We start from the raw sequence: 9,511 nt of genomic DNA, 5'->3' as shown, positions 1-9,511 counted from the left end.
TTCATAAAGATAGTCTAGTGCACTCAATTCACTAGCAATTGGTTCATCATGATTGGATCTTTTAAAAAGATTAGCAAGTGGATGGGGATCCATATCAATAGATTTTTAGCAAGCTAAGATGCAAGCATATAGAAGGCACATGGCAACACAAGCAAACAAACGATCTGACAAGAAAAAGGCGAACGAAAAAGAGGGGTGAATAAACGGCAATTTTTTGTGAAGTGGGGGAGAGGAAAACGAAAAGAAAATGGCAAATAATGTAAATTGCGAGGAGATGAGATTTGTGATTAGGAACCTGGTATATGTTGAAGATCCTCCCCGGCAACGGCGCCAGAAATTCCTTTTGATGTCGCTTGAAGCTACGTCGGTATTTCCCCAAGGAGGAAGGGATGATGCACAACAACGGGGGTAGGTATTTCCCTCAGATATGAAACCAAGTTTATGGAACCAGTAGGAGAACCAAGCTACACAACGTAAACAGCCCCTGCACACAAATAAAAAGACCTCGCAACCCGACGTGTTAAAGGGGTTGTCAATCCCTTTCAGGTAACGGTGCCTGGACGGGAGATAAATTTGTGATAGATTGAAATAATAGATCGCAAATAAAATAAAGTGCATCAAAGTATTTTTGTATTTTTGGTTTAGTAGATCTGAAAATAATAGCAAATAAAAAGGTAGATCGCAAAGGCAAATATATGAGAAAGAAGACCCGGGGGGCCGTAGGTTTCACTAGTGGCTTCTCTCGAGAAAAACAGCAAACGGTGGGTAAACAAATTACTGTTGGGCAATTGATAGAACCTCAAATAATTATGACGATATCCAGGCAATGATCATTACATAGGCATCACGTCCAAGATTAGTAGACCGACTCCTGCCTGCATCTACTACTATTACTCCACACATCGACCGCTATCCAGCATGCATCTAGTGTATTAAGTTCATGGAAAAACGGAGTAATGCAATAAGAATGATGACATGATGTAGACGAGATCCATTTATCTATGGCGGTAGATATAGATCCCATCTTTTCATCCTTAGTAGCAACGATACATACGTGTCGGTTCCCTTACTGTCACTGGGATCAAGTACCGTAAGATCGAACCCACTACCGGGCACCTCTTCCCATTGCAAGATAAATAGATCAAGTATGCCAAACAAAACCCAAATATCAAAGAAGAAATATAAGGCTATAAGAGATCATGCATAAAAGAGATCAAAGAAACTCAAATACTTTCATGGATATAAAAAGATAGATCTGGTCATAAACTCAAAGTTCATCGATCCCAACAAACACACCGCAAAAGAGTTACATCATATGGATCTCCAAGAGACCATTGGATTGAGAATCAAGAGAAAGAGAGAGATGAAGCCATCTAGCTACTAACTACGGACCCGATGGTCTACAAAGAACTACTCACGCTTGATCGGAGAGGCACCAATGGAAGTGGTGAACCCCTCCGTGATGGTGTCTACATTGGATCTAGTGGTTATGGACTCTGCGGCAGCTGGATGAATATTTTGTCGATTCCCCTAGGGTTTTGGGAATATATGGGTATTTATAGAGCAAAGAGGCGGTCCGGGGGGCACCTGAGGTGGGCACAACCCACTAGGGCGCGCCTGGGCCTCCTAGCATGCCCTGATGGGTTGTCCCCTCCTCGGGACTCCCCCCAGGTGCAACCAGGGCCCAATATCTTCCATCTGGTCCTTAAAAAATCTCCGTAAAGTTTCATGGCATTTGGACTCCGTTTGATATTGATTTTCTACGATGTAAAAAACATGGAAAACAGCAACTGGCACTTGGCACTATGTCAATAGGTTAGTACCAGAAAATGATATAAAATGACTATAAAATGATTATAAAACATCCAAGATTGATAATAAAACAGCATGGAACAATCAAAAAATATAGATACATTGGAGACGTATCACGGAGCCAACCCTACCCCAGGAGGAGCTCCCCCAGCACCGACCTTAGGAGCACGCCTGCTCCTTGTGCTCTAGCCTTAGGAGGGGTGCTGGACCAAAGAATTCAAGATGTACCTGCTTCAGAACCCTGCCGGAGAAGGAGGAAGACGCTGAGCGCGTGGCTCGGCAGGCCACAACCTACTGCATTCAGGATGGTGAGCCCTACCAAAAACAAACAAATGATCTTTCCTTGCGATGCATCTCGAGGGAATAGGGGTGCGGGCTGCTAGCCGACACACACGGCGGAGACTGCGGGCATCACTCGTCATCACGCACCCTCGTGGGAAAGGCATTCCGCAACGGGTTCTTTTGGCCCACAACGCTCAATGATGCCACCGAGATGGTGAAATCTTGCGAAGCATGCCAATTCCACGCCAAGCAGATCCACCAGCCCGTTCAAGGCCTCCAGACCATTCCTCTCACATGGTCGTTCGTGGTCTGGGGGCTGGACATCTTGGGACCATTCCCACGAGCGCCCGGGGGCTACCGCTACCTCTACGTCGCCATCGACAAGTTCACCAAGTGGGCGGGGGTGGAGGTTGTCTGCACCATCCCGGCCGGCTTGGCAGTCAAGTTCATCAAGGGTCTCGTGAGCCGCTTCAGGGTACCTAACCGTATCATCAATGACAACGGCTCGTAGTTCACTAGCAACCTCTTCCAAACGTATTGTGCTAACCTTGGAATGCAGATATGCTACACCTTAGTGGCATACCCCAGGAGCAACGGCCAAGCTGAGCGCGCCAATACGGAGGTCCTGAGAGGCCTCAAGACAAGAACCTTCAAGAAGAAGCTCGAGGCATGCGGCAGGGGCTGGCTCGATGAGCTCCAGTCTGTGCTGTGGTCCATCCGCACCACCGCCACCAAGCCGACGGGCGAGACCCCGTTCTTCCTCATCTACGAAGCTGAAGCGGTTCTCCTACACGAGGTCAAGCATCGCTCCGTGCTGGTCTTGGAGTTTGACGAGGCACGCCAAGACGCCACGCGGGGGATGGATCTCGTGCTGGGGGAGGAACGCCACCACCAAGCCTCGCTCTGGGCGGCAAGGTACCAGCAGGCGCGGTGGCGGTACCACTGCCGCAGCGTACGCTCCAGGACGCTCGAGGTGGGTGATCTCGTCCTATGGCGGGTGCTCTCCAGGGAAGGGCTGCATAAGCTCTCACCCATGTGGGAGGGCCCGTTTAGGGTCGCCCGCGTCTCCAGGCCCGGCGCCGCGCGCCTGGAGACGCAGGACGGGATTCCCATCCAGAATGGCTGGAACATCCAGCACCTCCGGAAGTTCTACCCATGACGCAAGGCCCGGTGCCTATGAAGGTCTCCGCTCGTGACACTCTCACGTAATAATGAGTGGGGATGTATGCTACCTCTTGAGCATTGTGTTGGTTTTCCCCAAAGAGGAAGGGATGATGCAGCAAAGTAGCGTAATTATTTCCCTCAGTTTTTGAGAACCAAGATATCAATCCAGTAGGAGGCTACGTGCGAGTCCCTCGCACCTGCACAAAACAAATAAATCCTCGCAACCAACGCAAATAGGGGTTGTCAATCCCTATAAGGCCACTTACGAGAGTGAGATCTGCTAGATATGATAAGATAATATTTTTGGTATTTTTATGATAAAAGATGCAAAGTAAAATAAAGGCAAAGTAAATAGCAAAGGAAATAACTAAGTAGTAGGAGATCAATATGATAAAGATAGACCCTGGGGCCATAGGTTTCACTAGTGGCTTCTCTCAAGAGCATAAGTATTCTATGGTGGGTGAACAAATTATTGTTGAGCAACTGATAGAATTGAGCATAGTTATGAGAATATCTAGGTATGATCATGTATATAGGAATCACGTCCGAGACAAGTAGACCGACTCCTGCCTGCATCTACTTCTATTACTCCACTCATCGACCGCTATCCAGCATGCATCTAGAGTATTAAGTTAAAAACAGAGTAACGCCTTAAGCAAGATGACATGATGTAGAGGGATAGACTCATGCAATATGAAGAAAACACCATCTTGCTATCCTCGATGGCAACAATACAATACGTGCCCTGCTGCCCTTACTGCCACCGGGAAAGGACACCGCAAGATTGAACCCAAAGCTAAGCACTTCTCCCATTGCAAGAAAGATCAATCTAGTAGGCCAAATCAAACTGATAATTCGAAGAGACTTGCAAAGATAACCAATCATACATAAAAGAATTCAGAGAAGATTCAAATATTATTCATAGATAGACTTGATCATAAACCCACAATTCATCGGTCTCAACAAACACACCGCAAAAAGAAGATTACATCGAATTGATCTCCACAAGAGAGGGGGAGAACATTGTATTGAGATCCAAAAAGAGAGAAGAAGCCATCTAGCTACTAACTATGGACCCGTAGGTCTGAGGTAAACTACTCACACTTCATCGGAGGGGCTATGGTGTTGATGTAGAAGCCCTCCGTGATCGATGCCCCCTCTGGCGGAGCTCCGGAATAGGCCCCAAGATGGGATCTCGTGGATACAGAAAGTTGCGGCGGTGTAATTAGGGTTTTACTCCGTATCTGATCGTTTGGGGGTACGTGGATATATATATAGGAGGAAGGAGTACGTCGATGGAGCAACAGGGGGCCCACGAGGGTGGAGGGTGCGCCTAGTGGGGGTCGGCGCGCCCCCTACCTTGTTGCCTCCTGTTTCTTTTCTTGACGTAGGGTCCAAGTCTCTCTGGTCTTATTCATTGAGAAAATCACGTTCCCGAAGGTTTCATTCCATTTGGACTCCGTTTGATATTCCTTTTCTTCGAAACCCTAAAACGGGCAAAAAAACAGCAATTCTGGGCTGGGCCTCCGGTTAATAGGTTAGTCCCAAAAATAATATAAAAGTGGGTAATCAAGCCCAATAATGTCTAAAACAGTAGATAATATACCATGGAGCAATCAAAAATTATAGATACGTTGGAGACGTATCAAGCATCCCCAAGCTTAATTCCTGCTCGTCCTCGAGTAGGTAAATGATAAAAAACAGAATTTTTGATGCGGAGTGCTACTTGGCATAATTTTAATGTAATTCTTCTTAATTGTGGTATGAATATTCAGATCCGAAACATTCAAGACAAAAGTTCCTATTGACATAAAAATCATAATACTTTAAGCATACTAACTAAGCAATTATGTCTTCTCAAAATAACATGGCCAAAGAAAGTTCATCCCTAGAAAATCATATGGTTTAGTCATGTTCCATTTTCTTCACACAAGAATGCTCTCATCATGCACAACCCCGATGACAAGCCAAGAAATTGTTTCATACTTTAGTAATCTCAAACCTATAAACTTTCACGCAATATATGAGCGCGAGCCATGGACATAGCTGATACGTCTCCAATGTATCTATAATTTTTGATTGCTCCATGCTATATTATCTACTGTTTTGGACATTATTGGGCTTTATTATCCACTTTTATATTATTTTTAGGACTAACCTATTAACCGGAGGCCCAGCCCAGAATTGCTGTTTTTTGCCTGTTTTAGGGTTTCGAAGAAAAGGAATATCAAACGGAGTCCAAACGGAATGAAACCTTCGGGAATGTGATTTTCTCAATGAACAAGACCCGGGAGACTTGGACCCTACGTCAAGAAATAAAACAGGAGGCCACGAGGTAGGGGGCGCGCCCACCCCCACCAGGCGCACCCTCCACCCTCGTGGGCCCCCTGTTGCTCCACCAATGTACTCCTTCCTCCTATATATATCCACGTACCCCCAAACAATCAGAACAGGAGCCAAAACCCTAATTCCACCACTGTAACTTTCTGTATCCACAAGAGCCCATCTTGGGGCATGTTCTAGAGCTTCGTCGGAGGGGGCATCGATCACGGAGGGCTTCTACATCAACACCATAGCCCCTCCGATGAAGTGTGAGTAGTTCACCTCAGACCTACGGGTGCATAGTTAGTAGCTAGATGGCTTCTTCTCTCTTTTTGGATCTCAATACAATGTTCTCCCCCTCTCTTGTGGAGATCTATTCCATGTAAAATTCTTTTTGCGGTGTGTTTGTTGAGACTGATGAATTGTGGGTTTATGATCAAGTCTATCTATGAATAATATTTGAATCTTATCTGAATTCTTTTATGTATGATTGGTTATCTTTGCAAGTCTCTTCGAATTATCAGTTTGGTTTGGCCTACTAGATTGATCTTTCTTGCTGTAGCGACCCGACCCGAATGGGTCAAGTCTCTGTGCTTAAGTGTCATCCCTGGATCGATATGCTGACACACACAGTACTCGAGGATTTATAACAGAGGTAAATCACATGTAAAAGTAACGTAAATACTATTACCTCAAATCCAAAATAGCGGAAGTAACAAGGTTGTGGATTCCCATCAACACCAACGGCAAAGTTGAGTGTAGAAATCGTAACCCTAACGTATCACTTACTCGTCGTAAGATAATCCTGCAACATGAGACGTTGCAGCCACAGAGGGTCCGTACATTGAATGTACTGGAAAATTCACACCATAGAGAATGATGAATAAAGACTATCACTACATGCATATTTGGCTGGTGGAAAAGCTCTATGGTTATAAGGTTTTTGCGTAAAGCCAATTTTTCCCTACTGCAAAGGAATAAATTTTATTTAACTATCATGGTGGTTGTTGAACATTGAGAATGGTTGACAGCATTCTCAATCCCAAATAAGTAACATCATTAAACCCAACAATATTCATTTAAAGTAACGTGATGAGATCAACAGGATAATCCAAGAACTAGATACTCAAGATGTCCATAACCGAGGACACGGCTAATCATGATTAGTTTATACACTCTGCAGAGGTTTGCGCACTTTTCCCCACAAGACTCGATCTCCTCCGTTGGATTTCTCGCACTACATGGTGTTTGAGAAACGGATGACCGAGACACAGTCTTGCAGAAGCGCTAGCACCTTACGATGGATAGACTGGTACACCTACTTTCCCCTACATCTGCTAGTCTACCCTGTAAGAGTTCGCACGACTTAATCAACTATGCCAGAGCCCATAATGGCTTGTGGCTGCACACGGAAGTTTCTAGTTTGAAAAATCTCATGATCCCTTTGAGCCTGGGTGGCGGTCCAAAAGAAAAACAGGCAAGTCCTGGATTACCCAGGTGCCTACACAAGCAGTCCTAGAATAACCAGGTGCCTCAATCCACCCAGATGTGTGTTTAAGTTGCCACCTTAAGTAAACCATTAATTAACAATCTCACATCTGTCATGGATACTCTCAAAACCCAATCCACGTCTACTAGCATAGCATGGCATAATAAGCAAACGTAGAAGTAACTCCCAAAGGTTTGAAAATAAACAGGTAATAGGTACTACCTCATCTACTTCCCATCCCACAGTTTAATTAGATCCTAATCATGCAATGTGTGAAGATTGATCTAATGCAAAAAAAACTGGGTATGGAAGGGGATATGATCAAAGTGTGAACTTGCCTGCAATGTTGATGAAGATGATTCGCACTCAAAACTCTTGATAGATCTACTCGTCACACTCCGGTCAATCTATCGTAAGCAAGCAATAGTAACCACACATAAGCAATCACTCCAAAGATTGGAGAGAACAAAGAAAACAATTCGGAAAACGTCAAAACCAAGCAAATAACTCTTGCAACATAAAACAATTTCTAACAGTACCAAAATTATGTGAATTTGGCCTTATTAGAATGTTTAGGTCAAGAGCTTCGATTTGCAAAAAGAATCAACTCAAACGGAGCTACGAAACTCAAGTTATGATCAAACGAAGTTTGAATTCAAATCTGCTCTAATTCAAAATTTTAAACTTTTCAAAAACATGTTTGAGTTGGATTAATGGATAGAGGGGATCATAACAAAGACGTGGGCGTTGGTTTCATTGGATTTGGATAAACGGGTAAGAAGTTGTGCTTGTTTGAAGAACAGGGACTATTCTGTAAATAAAGTATTCACATCCAGGTCCCTGGCCGAAATAATAAGAAAAAGGAAAAATCTATCGAGCGAACGCTCGCTACAGAACCTAAACCGACGAAAACCGTTCGCTACCGAATCTAATCTGATGAACGTTCGCTAAGTAACTAAACTAAATATAAAAAACAGGTTCTTAAACAAAACCGAAGAAAACCTAAACCTAAAAGAAAACCGGCGAACCGGGGACGGTTTTTTTATACCGGACCGGGATAAACCGGCGGGTCAGGTGGTGGATCGGCCGGCAGGCGGTTCCAGCAACGGCGGTGTTCCGGCGATCCCCGGCGACGGCGGGCAGCAACTCCGGCGACGGGACGGCGGCGCGGTCGCTCCGGCAGGGTGCGGCACTCGCGAGCGGGGCAGCAACGCAAGCGACGGCGCAGGCGAGCAGTGGCGGCGGCGCCTGCAGCGCGGGGCGGCGGCGAGATGCATCGGCGGCGGCGGCATGATGCGGGACGGGCGGCGGCGCGGCAGGAAGGAGGAGCGGGCGGCGGGTCCAGTGCATTTATAGGGGAGAAGGGGGAGGCGACGCCTTGGACGAGGGGCAAGGGCGGCGTGGAGTCCGGCCATGGGACGGCGGCGGCGCGTACTGGCTCGGGAGTCCTTCCCGAGCTCAGGGACGACGAGGAGGTGGGCCGGCGCGGTTGGCTGGGCCTGGGGCCGGCCCAGTCGGCGAGGAGGGGTTTTTTTTAATAAACATTTTTTTTCAGAGAACAAAAATAATAAAAACAAAAATAACTAAAATATTTTATAAGCATATAATATATCAAAATTTTCAGAAAAAGATTTTCTACAACATGAACATTTTTATAACTTCAAATAAAATTCACACAAATTCAGATAAATCAAAGAGTGCTACTGGACTAATAAAAACTCAATAAAAATCATTTTAAAAATACCAAAATGATTTCAAATTAATTTTTCTCCAATTTTCTATTGTAGGGAATCATGTTACCCTAATTTCCATATATTTTATTTTTGGAGAAAAATAATTTGAATAAAACTCAAATAACTCCAAATTGAAAATAAATTCAAAAGAACTTTGAATTTATTTCTTTGAAACTCCCAACTCATATTTCATATAATTTGAAGAAGTCATTTTATCTTCTCTCCTGAAAATCATTGAGTTGCATAAAGTTTCAGAATTGGAAACATTTTCCAAATGAAATTCAAATATTTTCAACACCCCATGTCATTTAAATAAATGGAAGAAGTCATGTCATCTTCTCTCCAGGGTTTTGTGAAGAAAAGAATTTGAATTCTCGGGGATCAAAAGAAAAAAGGTGAAAGTTTGGGAAAGTCCTTTTATTCCCTCTCATTTAACTTTCAAAAAGTTTTGAATTTCACACACTTTCAGTCAATCAATCAAACAATCCATCAAATCTATCTATTTATTATAACATTGCAAAATTTAGAATTTTGGGATGTTACACTTGCAATGGGAGAAGTGCTTAGTTTTGGGTTCAATCTTGCGGTGTCCTTTCCCGGTGACAGTAAGGGCAGCAAGGCACGTATTGTATTGTTGCCATCGAGGATAACAAGATGGGGTTTTATTCATATTGCATGAGTCTATCCCTCCACATCATGTCATCTTGCT

This window comes from Triticum urartu, chromosome 2A (genome assembly GCF_056163025.1).
Source record: "Triticum urartu cultivar PI428250 chromosome 2A, HENAU_Tu73, whole genome shotgun sequence".
In the NCBI taxonomy this organism is placed as follows: domain Eukaryota; kingdom Viridiplantae; phylum Streptophyta; class Magnoliopsida; order Poales; family Poaceae; genus Triticum; species Triticum urartu.
Note: the sequence above shows the minus strand (reverse complement) of the source record.